The sequence below is a fragment of the Papio anubis genome, chromosome 10 (assembly GCF_008728515.1).
Source record: "Papio anubis isolate 15944 chromosome 10, Panubis1.0, whole genome shotgun sequence".
Lineage (NCBI taxonomy): Eukaryota > Metazoa > Chordata > Mammalia > Primates > Cercopithecidae > Papio > Papio anubis.
The window spans coordinates 102,522,260-102,538,192 of NC_044985.1; the positions used below are offsets into that span (position 1 = coordinate 102,522,260).

The 15,933-nt window shown below is 45.1% G+C and overlaps 1 protein-coding gene across 6 annotated transcripts in view; it reads left to right on the forward strand.

Moving 5' to 3' along the window:
* The first annotated feature begins 3,594 nt into the window (after window positions 1–3,594).
* Window positions 3,595–15,933, forward strand: part of TTLL4 (tubulin tyrosine ligase like 4) — a 46,022-nt gene continuing 33,683 nt past the window's right edge. For 4 of the 6 annotated variants that reach the window (XM_009183081.1, XM_017946992.1, XM_003907962.2 and 1 more), the window contains exon 1: window positions 3,595–3,853. The gene's annotated coding sequence lies outside the window, so the exon portion shown is untranslated. The remainder of the gene's footprint in view (window positions 3,854–15,933) is intronic. The other 2 variants (XM_017946991.3, XM_009183080.3) reach the window with 1 other exon arrangement.

Consider the following 15,933-nt stretch of genomic DNA (forward strand, 5'->3'; position numbering starts at 1 on the left):
TCTGGGAGGTGGTGGAGACACAAGTTTTGGGATGGTGAGGGGAGGAATTCTATGGTAAATGAAAGTGGTCTTGTTCTGTAGATAAAAGTCTCTCAGGAAATAAAGTTATCTCACAGCAGCCCTCAGGAGAATAGGTGATTGTCTGGGCACAGTGTGAACCTCCAGTTTCCTCTGCTGTGATCTCAGTTCATTTTTCCCAGTTGATAATATTCTCAGGGAAAGGATTCATACCAGTTGAGTTCCTTTTGGAGGAACTCAGACAACCCCCCGACTGCATCTGCTATTACCTTGTGCCCTTTGTCCAACGTAATCAACATACCAAAGTGTCATATTTTGGGGTGGCATTTCCTAAACGCCATCAACCATATAAGGTAATATTTACAAGTTCCTGGAATTAGGATACAGATCCATCTTCTCTATGGGGGCCCACCGTTCAGCTCCCTACAATAAGAGAATAAATAGTAGTTTCTTAACGTTGTCTATGCTCTATTTTTCTTTTTTTTTTTTTTTTTTTAGTTTTTTTTTTGAGATGGAGTCTCGCGCTGTGTCACCCAGGCTGGAGTGCAGTGGCGCGATTTCGGCTCACTCCAAGCTCCGCCTCCCAGGTTCACGCCATTCTCCTGCCTCAGCCTCCCAGTAGCTGGGACTACAGGCGCCCGCCACCACGCCCGGCTAGTTTTTTGTATTTTTAGTAGAGACAGGGTTTCACCATATTAGCCAGGATGGTCTCGATCTCCTGACCTCGTGATCCGCCCGCCTCGGCCTCCCAAAGTGCTGGGATTACAGGCTTGAGCCACCGCGCCCGGCCTCTTTTTTTTTTTTTTAAGAGAGGGGATCACCAGGGTGGAGCACAGTGGTGCAGTGTTAGCTCACTGTAGCCTCAAGCTCCTGGACTCAAGCAGTCCTCCGACCTCAGCCTCTCAAATACTGGGAGTACAGACTTGAGCCATTGGGCCTACCACATCAGCTATGTTCTTAATGTTCCCAATCCTTATTCAGATTTTTCCATAGTCTTGACAACGAAGAATCTTGGGGTTCATAAATTTGAAAAGGAGAGCTTTATTTCTTATAAAGGGTTGCAGCCTGCAAGGTGGCCATTCTGACAGGCTAGGAAGTATAGTTTCTGGCAGAAGCTGATAGCAGGTACTTTGAGGGAGGGGTAAAGGGAACAGAAATTTACACAGAGTGGGCTGGCTAAATATACATATTTAATAAGCTATAGGAGGAGTCATGATTATGACAGAGACAAGTACATGCACAATTGAGCTTCATGCCTCTTCATGGGTTGCATATTCAAAAAATGGCTGCATTCACGTGATCCTAGGGAGCAGTTTTCAGCCCTCTGATGTCAAAAGGTATAGCACAGGAAATGAAAACCCTCACTGTGCACCCTCCTCCAAAACCCATCTGGAGATGGTCAGTTTTAGGAAGGGATGTATTGTGAAACTGATGAGCTTTCACTTTGAAACTGCAAAGACAGTCTGGGCAACATAAAGACCTTGTCTCTACAAAAAATTTTAAAATTGGCCGGACGTGGTTGTTTGTGTCTGTGGTCTTAGCTGCTTGGGAGGCTCAGGTGGAGGACTGCTTCAGCCCAGGAGTTTGAGGCTGCAGTGAGCTGTGTTCATGCCACTGCACTCCAGCCTAGGTGACATAGTGAGATCCCTTCTCAAAAAAAAGAAAAAAAAAAAAAAAAAAAGGAAGAAAAGTGCAAAGAGTAGGGAGTCTGGTTCTGGCCTCTAAAACCAATGAATCATCCCTTCCTTGATTTCTAGAGCTGGTTTCTGCTTACTCCTTAGGAAAGAATTCTGCTTAAAGGTTAATAAGGAAGGGGCATATTGAGGCATGTTGGACCTCCCATCTCATCATAGCCGCGAACTCAGTTTTTAAGGTTGCTCTAGCGTCCCCTTAGCCAAGGCGGGGTCCATTCAGTTGGTTGGGGCGGGACTTAGAATTTTTGTTTCTCAGTCTCAAAAGTGTCATTTTACAGTTTGTTTGAATCAGGATCCAAACAAGCCGCACTCATTGCATTGGAATATATTTCTTTTTTTTATTTCTATTTTTTTCAAGATGGAGTCTTGCTCTGTTGCCCAGGGTGGAATGCAGTGGCGCAATCTCGGCTCATTGCAACTTCTGCCTCCTGAGTTCAAGCTATTCTCCTGCCTCAGCCTCCTGAGTAGCTGGGGACTACAGGTGTGCACCACCATGCCTGGCTAATTTTTGTATTTTTTGTTGGAGACGGGGTTTCACCATGTTGCCCAGGCTGGTCTTGAACTCCTGACCTCAAGTGATCCTCAGAGTGTTGGGATTACAAGTGTGAGACACTGCACCTGGCCAACATTTGAATATATTCTTAAATCTCTTATAATCTAAAACATCTCCCCCCATTTTTATACCCTGAAATTGTTGAAGGAAGAAGAGGTCATTTGTTCTGTACATTGGCCCACATTCTGGATTTGTCTGATTGCTTTTTTGTAGTGTTATTCAGTTGGAGTCACTCAACTTTTTTTTTTTTTACAAAAATACACTATACTTCATAAATATTTCTGTGCAATTGCATCACATCAAGAAACACAATGCACAGCTGTTCCATGTTTCGTTATCTAAGATTGATTAGTACATATAGGTGATCTTCAGTGTACATCCTTCAGTGTAAAATTCTCCCGTAGATTATCTAATACTTTTAGCATCCATCAACGACTGTTGACTAAATAAGTTATTTATTGAGATCCTTCCTCTGGTCCAGATTGTTTTCATCAGATTAGTTTTATCTTTGTCCCCTTTATTTCTGTAGCCAATTGCCTAGGAAAGATCCTTTCATCTTCCAGCTTTCTTAGATCTCCAAATCTCTCAGGTCTACGGACATCTGAGAAAGGAGCACGATCTGTCTTGCCTGGGGAGCTAACGAGATAAGGAATTGAGTCAGTATTTCCTAACATTCACACTTGAAGCCCATAAAGCAGGCAGGTGGTTTTAATTTTGCCCCGCTGGATAGGTTGGGGTTAGGGAAGGGCGGGTTAGAGGGAGGCAGAGTGAATCGGGGGCAATCTCCCCTTTCCTGGGGTCAAACTCAAAGGCTTTTACTAGAAATCCTTCAACAGAGACTAGGCCCTTTGATTTTCAATTGAGGCAAGGCCAAAGAGTCCAGGCCAGGCGTGGGGGCTCCCGTCGTAATCCCAGCGACCAGGAGGCTGATGCAGGAGGATCACTTGAGGCCAAGAGTTTAAGACCAGTCTGGGCAACATAGTGAGACCCTGTCCTAAGAAAAAAATTAAAAAAATAGCCCAGCATGGTGGCGTGCCCATAGTCCCAGCTACTAGGAAGGCTGGGGGCGGGTGGATCGCTTGAGCAGGAGTTCAAGTTCGCAGTGAGCTATGATCACGTCGCTGCACTACAGCCTGGGAGACAGAGCAAGATTCTGTCTCTAAAAAAGAAAACAGTCCATAGGGAGTAGGTGGAATCAGAGTAGAAAGGGAGAGTCCTGGACGCTCAGAATGGAGCCTTTCAGCGCTTTAACCTCGGGACTACATCTCCCAGAATTCCGCTCGCCCGGTCCCACCGCACTGAAGGGACTGCGCGTGCGCGAGGCAGGTGACGACCCGCCCCACAGGCCCCAGAACCCCCGAGATGCCCCGCGCTTGCCTCCCGCCCTCTCCTTCCAGACCCTCTGTCTGTCCGCTGGGGGCGCGCGCAGTGAGTAGCAGGCGGCAGCGGCGCTGGCGGCCGAGTGCGCGGGTCACGCGTGGCGGTGCGTGGTTGCTAGGGGCGCCTGAGGCTGCCTGGTAGCCTAGCAGGCCGAGGGAGGAAGTAGCGTGGAGCCGGTGCCGAGCCGGGGCGAAGGTGGATCCCCTAGGTGAGTACGGCTGCGGAGCCACGGGAACCGACCCCAGACCCTCCACCGGTCCCACGCTCCCGACCTCCCTCTACCGGAGTCGTTTCGCGCGGGTCCCCAGCCCTCCGGCCAGTCTCACCCTAGCCCCGCTTCCTCCCTCCACCTCTCATCACCCGGGAGGCCAGGGAGCCGCGGCCTCGGGTGGCCGGGACTTCGCGCCTCCTCGGAGCCCTTCTCCTCTCCGCCACGCCCCGCGAACTTAGTCGGCCTCGCCTCCGGATGCCCGAACCCTGCCCCATCCCCTAGTCCTGGCCTCCGAGCCACCCCTGTCCCGCCGTGCTGAGGTTTAAATTTTCTCTGGGTGTGAGCCTAAGCTCCTCGCAGGATCCAGGGCCGAATTTAACATGGATATCTACATTTTTACTTCTCCATCCTCAGTATCTGTAGAGGAATACGTTCCTAAACTCTACAGATTCAAACAGGATCTGAGATCCTGTGGAATTTAATTCTTCATTCATCCATTCCTTTAATCATTCACTAAACAATTTTTAGTAAACATTGACAAGTATTTAATGAGCCTGGGTACAATGGAAGGGATTGAGGGGATAGAGTGGCTAATAGGACAAGCATGTTTTCATGGAATTTATAGTCTAGGAGTTTATTAATCAAGTAAACGAGCATTTGCCATACTGTGGTGTGTGCTGTGATAGAACAGGAAATACTTAATCCGGACTTACTTAGAAAACGACATTATTCCCATTCCTCCTGGTCTTCACATTCCCATTCTGGATCTAGGAAATATTTTAATCCTTCCTAGATGGAATCGTCTTTGCTTTCTCAGATACTCCAAATCACCTATTCCTTAACTGCAACATCTGTTGATTTAGCCAATCAATTAGCATTTGGGGGACCCTTTGGGATAGTGTTCCATCCCATTCTTCCGTTTCTTGCACTGAGTACTGAGACACTGTTTGCATTTAAACCACCCACTTTGTGCTCAGAAAGTTAGCAGCTACTTATTCATTGGACTGAATCAATCCTTGAAAAATTATCAAGTGTTTTCTGGGAGTAAAGAGGTGGGAGGACATTCCATATACACAGTGGATTTAGGAAAGATACAGCAAGTCCTGAAAAGAGAACTGGAAACAGTTTGACAGACCTGAGCTAGATTTGGAGGGAGCCATCCAGGAAGAGGGAAGTTAGTAGGGGTTAGATCACAAAGGGCCTTGGATGTTTTACTGAGTTAGAACTACATTCCTGGAGCAGTGGTTTTCAAGGTGAAGTAATTAGGGTCCTAGACTCCCAAAGGATACACTTGCTCATCTAGCTTTAGATGAATACGTTTCCAGATCGTCAGCTTCCCAATGAACTCTTTTTTTTTTTTGAGACAGTCTTGCTCTGTCGCCTAGGTTGGAGTGCAATGGTGCGATCTTGGCTCTGCAACCTCTGCCTCCCGGGTTCAGGCGATTCTCCTGCCTCATTCTCCCGAGTAGCTGGGATTAGAGGCGCATGCTGCCACGCCCGGTTAGTTTTTTGTATTTTTTAGTAGAGATGGGGTTTCACCATCTTAGCCAGGCTGGTCTCAAACTCTTGACCTCGTGATCCACCCGCCTCAGCCTCCCAAAGTGTTGGGATTACAGGCGTGAGCCACTGTGCCCGGCCCCAGTGAACTCTTTTTCTACAACTGCCCTTACAAAAAAAGGGGAGGAGGCTGTGTGTGGCAAATCCCTCACACTTCCTAAATTTTACTATGGTGTATTGACCTGAGTGTAAAAATGTCCTCAGATACAAACAAGGAATACTTTGAAAATACTTATTTTCAGGAACACCTCCTTTAGCGATTTAAGTTACCTCCTAACACAGAAGGCTTCCCAATACACAATCCCATTAGTGTAAAGCGTGTTCCTTGTTAGGATATTCTGAAAAGAACACAGTAGTTAAATGTAATGGGAATGTCTTTTGGGACAATGGGGTTTTTAAGTTATTTTGGATAAAACTTGTAAAATTTTTTTTTTTTTGAGACGGAGTCTCGCTCTGTGGCCCAGGCTGGAGTGCAGTGGCCGGATCTCAGCTCACTGCAAGCTCCGCCTCCCGGGTTCACGCCATTCTCCTGCCTCAGCCTCCCGAGTAGCTGGGACTACAGGCGCCCGCCACCTCGCCCGGCTAGTTTTTTGTATTTTTTAGTAGAGACGGGGTTTCACCGTGTTAGCCAGGATGGTCTCGATCTCCTGACCTCATGATCCGCCCGTCTCGGCCTCCCAAAGTGCTGGGATTACAGGCTTGAGCCACCGCGCCCGGCCAACTTGTAAAATTTTTAAAGAGATTTAGTTTAAGTGTGTGTTACTCAGTAAGATAGTTAATACCTATTTTTAAGACTGAGTGTGTTGGGTCACACCTGTAAATCCAACACTTTGGGAGGCCTAGGCAGGCTAATTGCTTGAGCCCAGGAATCCGAGACCAGCCTGGGCAACATGGTGAAACCTCTTCTCTACAAAAAACAGTATAAAAATTAGACAAGCATGGTGGCATGCTCCTGTAGTCCCAGCTGTTTGTAGGCTGAGGTGGCAGGATGTATTGAGCCCAGGAGATTATCCAGGCTGGAGTGCCATGGTGTGATCATAGCTCACTGTAAACTCCAACTCCTGGATTCAAACAATCCTCCTGTCTCACCCTCCTGAGTAGCTGAGACTATAGCCATGCGCCACCCACCTGGCTAATTTTTAAAAATGTTTAGTAGTGATAGGTGTCTCGCTATGTTGCCTATGCTGGTCTCAAATTCCTGGGCCCAGGTGATCCTCCTGCCTCAGCTTCCCAAAGTGCTGGGATTACAGGAGTGAACCACTGTGTCTGGTCTAGATGTTACCTCATATGTAAGGAACACATAGTTTTAAAAATTCTTTTAGGGGCTGGGCGCGGTGGCTCACGCCTGTAATCCTAGCACTTTGGGAGGCCGAGGCAGGCGGATCACGAGGTCTGGAGATCGAGATCATCCTGGCTAACACAGTGAAAACCCGTCTCTACTAAAAAATACAAAAAATTAGCCAGGCTTGGTGGCGAGCGCCTGTAGTCCCAGCTACTCGGGAGGCTGAGGCAGGAGAATGGCGTGAACCTGGAAGGTGGAGCTTGCAGTGAGCCGAGATCATGCCACTGCACTCCAGTCTGGGGACAGAGTGAGACTCCGTCTCAAAAAAAAAAAAAAAAAAAAAAAAAAATTCTTTTAGGGATACATGAGTAAAATCAAGTAAAGAGTATGTTCCAGGAAAACCACAGAAAGACAATTAGCAGAAAAATAATGTCAGATTTGGGTTTAAGATTACTGTAGTGTCAATATGTTGGTTGAATAGGAAGAATTTTAGATTGGAGGCAGGGAGCCAATGGAAAGCTATTATAGTGGCCTAGGCTAGAGATGATGAAGGCTTTCTGGTTGCTCTAGTGGAAATGGAGAGGGTTTAGAGAGATTTAACCATGGTAGTGTTGACAAAACCTGGTGGCAGAATAGAGGTAGGAGAATGGGACAAGGAGCAGTGTAGAATGATTGTAGGTTTCTGATTTCAGTGACCATGTGGGTGGTGATGCAGCAGCACATCCAGGTAGAAAGGCCCAGGAGTTCATTTTGTAGATCTGGAGCTCACAAGAGAGGCCTGGGTGATGATAGAGTTGAGAATATAGGAGGTGGTTGAAGCCATGACATGGAAGGGATGGTTCTGGGAGAGAGGTAATAATGGCAGCTGCCACTTGTTGAGTGCTCACTGTGTGCCAGGCAGAGTGAGAAATCTGAACTCAGAAGAACACCAACATTGAAAGGACAGGTAGAGGAAAGAGGAAGGAAGAAGGGGACAGAGAGAATACATAACCAGATACAGAAATTAATATGTGTGAATAGCAAGTTGTTACTTGCTGAAAATCTATATCTAGATGAAGCCTTAACTTCAGAATCTATCTGATACTCATAATTTGGAGTTAGATTTAGAATCTTTCTCACTAGATTCCTAATTTAGTTAGATTTAGAATCTTTCTCACTAGATTCCTTCTATGACCTTGGAATTGTCTGATCATAATGTCTGGATTTTAGCCTGAGATCAGGTGCTTTGGTAAATCACCAAAAGTCAGTAGATTGCAGATAAAAGGTTTTCCTTTAATGCCTTTTACTTCTTACCTTCTCTTCTGGCAGAATTGGGAACAAATACTGAGAGTGCTAGTTTCTTTTAGGCCTTACAATACAAAGGACCTTGTCCTTCGGAGCCCTCATAGATAAGCTGGACCCTAATGCTTCTCTAGACCAGCAGTGCTCAGAGTTTTTGGGCTCAGGATTTCTTTATGTACTTGAAAAAGCTCTTTGGAATCTTCAGTTAGAAAAAGGGGATATATATGTATTTCAATATTCGATTTTTTATTTTTAAATTTTGTTTAGAGATGGGGGTCTCACTATATTGCCCAGGCTGGTCTTGAACTCCTGGGCTCAAGCGATCCTCCTGCCTCAGCCTCCCAAAGTGCTGGGATTACAGGCTTGAACCACTGCGCTCAGCCTATATTTTAATATTTATCATATTAGAAACTGAAATATTCATTTAGAAGGAATAAGCCCATGACTAACATGAATAACATTTTAACATAAGTTATGTTACAATTTACATTAACTTTATGCTAACATAAGTTAGTTAACACAAACAGCATTTCTGACCTAAGTTATGGTTAGCATAAGTTCACTTAATGTTTTCATTTAAAAATGCTACTGTTTAAAACATATTAGTGAGAAGAGTGGCATTGTTTTTTAGATCTCTTTAGTGTCTGGCTTAATAGAAGACAGCTGGATTTTTGTATCTGTTTCTCCAATCTATTGTGATAGTTGTTTTGATTGAATAATGCAGAAAATCCAGCCTTACACATATGGCTGGAAAAGGGTGAAGTATTTCAGTAGTTTTCTCAGATAATTGTGGGTATTGGCTATGCAAAACAAGGCATGATTTTGAAAAGGCTAGTTACAGTGTAGAATCTGAAATGGTATCAGTGAACTTTTCATACTTTGTTACGTTAAAATCCATGGATCTGTCTCACTTTGACTGGGTCTTAGATCCATGCATGATTCTGTAACATGATACAGTCATGCTTTACAGCCGTGGTATAGCCTGTTGCTCCTAAGCTACAAACCTGAACAGCATGTCACCATGCTGAGTATTGTCTGCAGTTGCAACACAGTTGCAACACAATGCATGTAAACATTGAAACATAGAAAAGGCTACTGTAAAAATACAGAATGATAATCTTTTTTTTTTTTTTTTTTTGAGACGGAGTCTCGCTCTGTCACCAGGCTGGAGTGCAGTCCGCTCACTACAAGCTGTGCCTTCCCGGTTCTCACCATTCTGCTGCCTCAGCCTCCCGAGTATCTGGGACTACAGGGGCCCGCCACCATGCCCAGCTAATTTTTTTGTATTTTTAGTGGAGATGGGGTGTCACCGTGTTAGCCAGGATGATCTCAATCTCCTGACTTCGTGATCCACCCACCTTGGCCTCCCAAAGTGCTGGGAGAACAGGTGTGAGCCACCGCGCCTGGCCTGGAATGAAAATCTTATGGGACATTGTCTTCTATGGGGACTCTCTGTTGACTGAAACAGTATGCGAGGCGCTACTGTTTGAAAATACTGGTTCACTGAGTTATGTAGATCTCCCACATGTCACAGTTTATTATATAGTGTCAAAAAAAATCATATCACCACAATCTCTTCAGAGATGTAAAGTATTGGGAAGCACTCAAACTCATGGTGGCAGATACCATTTTGCCAAAATTCTTTTTTCTTTTTTTTGAGATGAAGTCTCACTCTCATCACCCAGGCTGGAGTGCAATGGTGCGATCTCAGCTCACTGCAACCTCCACCCCCTGGGTTCAAGTGATTCTCCTGCCTCAGCCTCCCGAGTAGCTGGGATTACAGGCGTCTGCCACCATACCCAGCCCCATTTTGCCAAAATTCTAATTTTCTTTGGGAAGCTCAAATTTTATCATTGGCAACAATAATTTTTGTATTTTTTTTTGTATTTTTTTTTTTTTTTTGAGACGGAGTCTTGCTCTGTCGCCCAGGCTGGAGTGCAGTGGCCAGATCTCAGCTCACCGCAAGCTCCGCCTCCTGGGTTCACGCCATTCTCCTGCCTCAGCCTCCCGAGTAGCTGGGACTACAGGCGCCTGCCACCTCGCCCAGCTAGTTTTTTGTATTTTTTAGTAGAGACGGGGTTTCACCATGTTAGCCAGGATGGTCTTGATCTCCTGACCTCGTGATCCACCCGTCTCGGCCTCCCAAAGTGCTAGGATTACAGGCTTGAGCCACCGCGCCCGGCCTAATTTTTGTATTTTTAGTAGAGACGGGGTTTCACTGTGTTGGCCAGGCTGGTCTTGAACTCCTGACCTCAGGCAATTCGCGTGCCTCGGCCTCCCAAAGTGCTAGGATTACAGACGTGAGCCACCGCGCCCAGCCCCATTTTGCAAAAATTCTAATTTTCTTTGGGAAGCTCAAATTTTATCATTGGCAACACGTACAGTCGGTTGGTTTCCTTGAAGTGACAGGCTTACCTTGTTTCATTTTCCAGAACCTTTGCCAAATACCAAAGTCTGAATAACTATTAAATGTGTCATTCATTCTTTCAAGTAAACATGGCATTCCACAGAAAAATCCTGCAATTCAGACAATGACACAAGTGCTTTATTTAGAGATAATCATCACGTTCTGTGTGCAGTATAAATGTTTTATATGTATTTCACATTTTATCATGCAGAATATTAAAAAGCATACTCAAGGATCAAGATTTAATATAATTTACACTGTGTCGGGCTGGGCGCAGTGGCTCACGCCTGTAATCCCAGCACTTTGGGAGGCCGAGGCAGGCGGATCACGAGGTCAGGAGATCGAGGCCATCCTGGCTAACATGGTGAAACCCCATTTCTACTAAAGATACAAAAAATTAGCCGGGTGTGGTAGCGGGCGCCTGTAGTCCCAGCTACTCAGGAGGTTGAGGCAGGAGAATGGCGTGAACCCAGGAGGCGGAGCTTGCAGTGAGCTGAGATTATGCCACTGCACTCCAGCCTGGTGACAGAGCGAGATTCTGTCTCAAAAAAAAAAAATTTGCACTGTGCCATCAAGTAAACCTGGCTGTATTCTTTCACTGTGTGGTGGAAAAGTGTAGTGGGGAAGACTCCAACTTGGTGCCATCGTCTTCATTCATGCTAAGTCACCAGCAGTTTTACTCATTATTTATTGCTTTTGCGCTGTCAGTGGAAAGGTCAGCACAGTAAAAAGGCAAATAACATCTTAGGTTTTTTCTTTTTCTTTGTTTTTTTTTTTTTTGAAGACAGGCTGGAGTGCAGTGGCATAATCATGGTTTACAGCAGTCTCGATACCCCTAGGCTCAGGTGATCCTCCCACCATAGGCACACACCACCACATCTAGCTGATTTTTGTATTTTTTTTGTAGAGACAAGGTTTCACCATGTTGCCCATGCTGGTCTTGAACTCTGGAGCCCAAGCTATTTGCCCACCTTGGCCTCCCAAAATGTTAGGATTGTAGGTGTGAGTCACCGCACCCAGCTTCCTCTTAGTTTTGTTATGATAATATTTTCTACATAGCAGGACTACTGAAAGGATCTTAGGGTCCCCTCAGAGTTTGTGGACCATGCTTTGAGAACTGCTGCTCCAGAGCCCACCTGAGGAGGAGGAAAGAGGCTCCTTCCTGAAGCTGATAAAGGGTAAGGCTTCAGGAGAGCGAGTCACTCAGTTACATAAACCCTTCCACTGGTTTCACTTTTCAGTAATTTGTAGATTTACGTCCCTCAGATCTAGCTGCCGTAACCTGTATCTTTTCCTCAGGTTTGCTCACTTGTTTGGCATTCCTAAACTGTGCTCTACAAGAGCTACCTGTAATTTCACTAATCTTATACGGACTCACCCTTCTCACTAGGCTGTATTCTTGACCTTCCTCTCTTAGTAGGGCTTTAAGAGATATATTGCTCCTCCACCTTTCCTTAGGGAGAGAGAGCTTGGGATTTATCTCATAAGAGAAAATGGATGTGATTCCTACACTCCTCTCTTTCTATTTGATTCCAGGTAAGTCAATTCTATCTTCTAACATAACTGTTGAGCAACTGAGGTAATCTCATCAGAGATCTTGTGGACTGTAGACTGAACCATTTCTGATGTCCTGAGTTCCCCCGGTGACCGAGGGAAACACCTAGTTGAAGGAGGAAAGTAAAACTGCATTTCCCAAGAGCCACACTCTCTTATAATATAGGAGAGTGATTTAATCAGTGGGTAATGAATAATTGCTTTCTCTAGAAATAGATACTTTGTCCAAGTTGGTCTGGGCCTGATCCCTGGAGACTTGTTGGTTTGTGAGAGCAGCAACAGATTTTCTTTTCTTTTCTTTTTTTTTCTTTTGAGACGCAGTTTCACTCTTGTTGCCCAGGCTGGAGTGCAATGGCGTGATCTCGGCTCGCTGCAACCTCCGCCTCCCGTGTTCAAGCGATTCTCCTGTCTCAGCCTCCCAAGTAGCTGGGATTACAGGCATGCACCACCATGCCTGGCTAATTTTGTATTTTTAGTAGAAACGGGGTTTCTCCATGTTGCTCAGTCTAGTTTCAAACTCGCGACCTCAGGTGATCCGCCCAACCTGAGCCTCCCAAAGTGCTGGGATTAGAGGCGTGAACCACTGCACCCAGCCAGCAATAGATTTTCTAACATAGGCTACTAATCATTCACACTCCTTTAAGGTGGAAACTTGAGGCAAAATTACCGCATAAAGATTGGAGGACAGAACTGTATAGGCAGTTTCCAAATGCTGCATGAAGATGACAAAGTAGGATGTTCAGATTCCTGAGACTGGGTGTTTTAAAGGGGAGAGTCTGGAGCCAGGGACATCAGTTAGGCTGCTACCTTAACAGTCCTGCACTTGGTGTTGGAGGGGTTAGAGACTGGGCTGAGGCTGCCATGCAAATAGAAAGGGATGTTTCAGGCCATTTTGTTGATCTCTACAACTCTCTGCAGTTTTTTACTCCTCACTCTTATTCCTTTATTCAAGTTTTATTTGTATTTTTAACAGTTTTGTGGAGGTATAATTCACATCGAACATATCTATTTTTCTAAGTCAATTGTTTTTAAAACTTTGTTCTAGGAAGCCTTAGTGTTCCATAAAGTTGTTGGGGAAGGAGACTGGGCAATATTGCTAATAGGAGGCCAAACTGGACCAGGGTTCTTCCCACCCCCTTCTGCCAGTGTGGCTTTGCATTTGAGGTTAATCCCCAGAGATTTCCTATAAAAGCCATCATGAAGCTTATAGGGCATATCCATGTGGTAAGTGAACAGTGGTGTAAGATAGCCTTGGGAAGTTACCATGTGAGAGGGACACACCACAGGTGCTCATGGAGAGGGTGGATCTTGAGCTGGGTCTGGAAAAGGTAAATAAAATATGGTAAGGATTCACAAGGAAGAAGCTTAGTGGAGTAAAGCACTGCAGACAGGCATTTGAAAGGTTTATTCCAGGAGTTCAGTGTAAGACCAGCGCAGTTCACATAACAGAGTGCAAGGTAGGAGGAAATGGAAATAAGCCTCAAAAAAAAAATGAAGATTAAGGGTCGACTGTGGAGTCTTGTGGACCCAAGCTAAGAAATCTCACATGACAGTCATCTGGAATGCTTGTTAAAACTGCACTCAAGACCCCGTTCTACACCAACTGAATCCTCTTGAAGATGAGTCTCAGGACTTTGCATCCCAGGTTATTGTGATGCGGGTGGGCCACCACAGTGTTTAGTAAGTACTCATGGACCATTTTTGAAAAGGGATTGACCTCATCAAGCAATACAGCAAAGTTAATCTGGAGGTTGCCTTCAGGGTGGAATTAGGAAGGGCACACCTTGGAGACACATGCTTCAGTCAATACTGTTGCAGTAAGTCCAGATCTAGGGGCGTGGTAGAAATAATAAAAGGAGGAAGAATGCTAAGTAGACAGAGTGTCTTAAATTTCATGACTGGTTTCCCTTTGGGGAAATAAAGTAAAGGAAGAAGTCAGAAATATCTTACTTTTCCTCTCAGGTGATTTGGAGAAAGAAGGGTCCACTCAAGGAAATGGGACGATTAGGAGTGGAGAGCTAGTTTGACACACTAGATTGAAGTGGTTGGACATGCATTGGGAAAGGTGGAATAGGCAGTTGGTGATGCAGCTATGAAACTTGAGAGGACAAGTCTGCAAAATGACTCTTCTGCAGATAATAGTTGACATTGTGAGAGCAGATTGATTTGATGTGGGGGAGGATGAAAGAACTGTGGAGGATTTTGGATTGGCCTCAGGAGGAGGAAAGACACTATTGAAGGGGTTGGGTACAGCTGTGGCAGAGTGCATGCACTGAGTAAAAAATAGCAACAAGGAGATGGTGGTAAGAAGGGAGCTCCTTTTTCATATGAAGAGGTCCAACTTGTAGCTTTGCTGATGTGATACTGTGATATAATAAGAAATACTCCAGCCTGGTCAGCATGATGAAACCCTATCTCTACAAAAACACAAAAATTATCCGGGCATGATGGTGGGTGCCTGTAATCCCAGCTATTTGGGAGGCTGAGGTGGGAGAATTGCATGAACCCGAGAGGCAGAGGTTGCAGTGAGCCGAGATTGTACCATTGCACTCCAGCCTGGGCGACAGAGCGACACTCCGTCTCAAAAAAAAAAAAAAAAAAAAAAAAAAAGAAATACATAATTGGTGTGTGCCCCTGGTTCCTGGCTCCTAAAACCTTCAGAACTTCTAAGTTATAAATGTCTTTTTATATGCTAATAAGATGATTGATAGCTGGGGACTCCTGAATAGGCTCCAGACGGGAGGCTGGTTGCCAAGGGAACCAACCATGTGATTAGAGGGTTGGAACTTTCAGTTCCATCCCCCAACTTCTGGGAAGGGGAGTGGAACCAAAGATTGAGCTGACCACGGATGGCCAGTGATTTATTCAGTCATGCCTATTAATGAAACCTGCATAAAAACCCAAAAGGACAGGGTTTGGATTGTTGAGCACATGAATGTACCTGGCACTCCTGGTAAGAGCACAGAAGCTCCAAGCCCTTTCCCACATCCCTTGCCCTATGCATCGTGTATCTCTTCCATGTGGCTGTTCATCTGTATCCTCTGTAATAGGTAAATGTAAGTGAAGTGTTTCCTTGAGTTCTGTGAGTTGTTCTAACAAATTGATCAAATTCAAAGGAGGGGGTTTTCAGTTTACCCCAATTAATTAATTAATTTGCCTTTGCCTCCCAAGGTGCTGGGATTACAGGTGTGCGTCACCGCGCCTGGCCAGGGAACACCAATTTATAGCAAATCAATCAGAAGCACAGGTCACAACCTGTGCCTTGCAGTTGGCATCTGAAGTGGAAGCAGCCTTGTGGTACTGAGCCCTTAACCTGTGCGATCTGATGCTATCTTTAGGTAGAGAGTGTCAGAATTGAATTAAAGGGTATCCAGCTTGTTGCCTCTGGAGCATTCCTTGGTGTGTGTGCCTCACACACATTTTGATGACCAGAGGTGAAATATTCTGTGCTGTGTTAAGAGTGACTACGTAAGAGAGTGAAAAACTTTTTTTTTTCCCCCTTAGCTGGTCATAGCTGTTGTAGATGCATTCGTTTATTCAGCAAATATTTAATGAGCCCTGATTACCATTCTAGGACTGGATACATAAACTCTGAACAAAGTCCCTGTGCTCAAAGAGCTTTCATTCTGGAAGATAGATAGCAAAGAAATGCATAAAGAATTGAAGTTTTTATTTTGTTTTAAAATAACCAGGGCCAGTGGCTCATGCCTGTAATCTCAGCACTTTGAGAGGCTGAGGCAGGAGGATCTCTTGAGGCCAGGAATTTGAGACCAACTGGGGCAACATGGTAAGACTATATCTCTATTTAAAAAAAAAAAAAAATTTAAAAACTCAGAAGTTAACATTAGGGCGTGGTGTAGGGGTTCATGTCTGCAATCCTAGTACTTTGGGAAGCTGAAGTGGAAGGATCACTTGGGCCCAGGAGTTTGAGACTAGCCCTGGCAAGATAGCAAGACCTCATCTCTACAAAAAATAAAAAAGTTAGCTGAGTGTGGT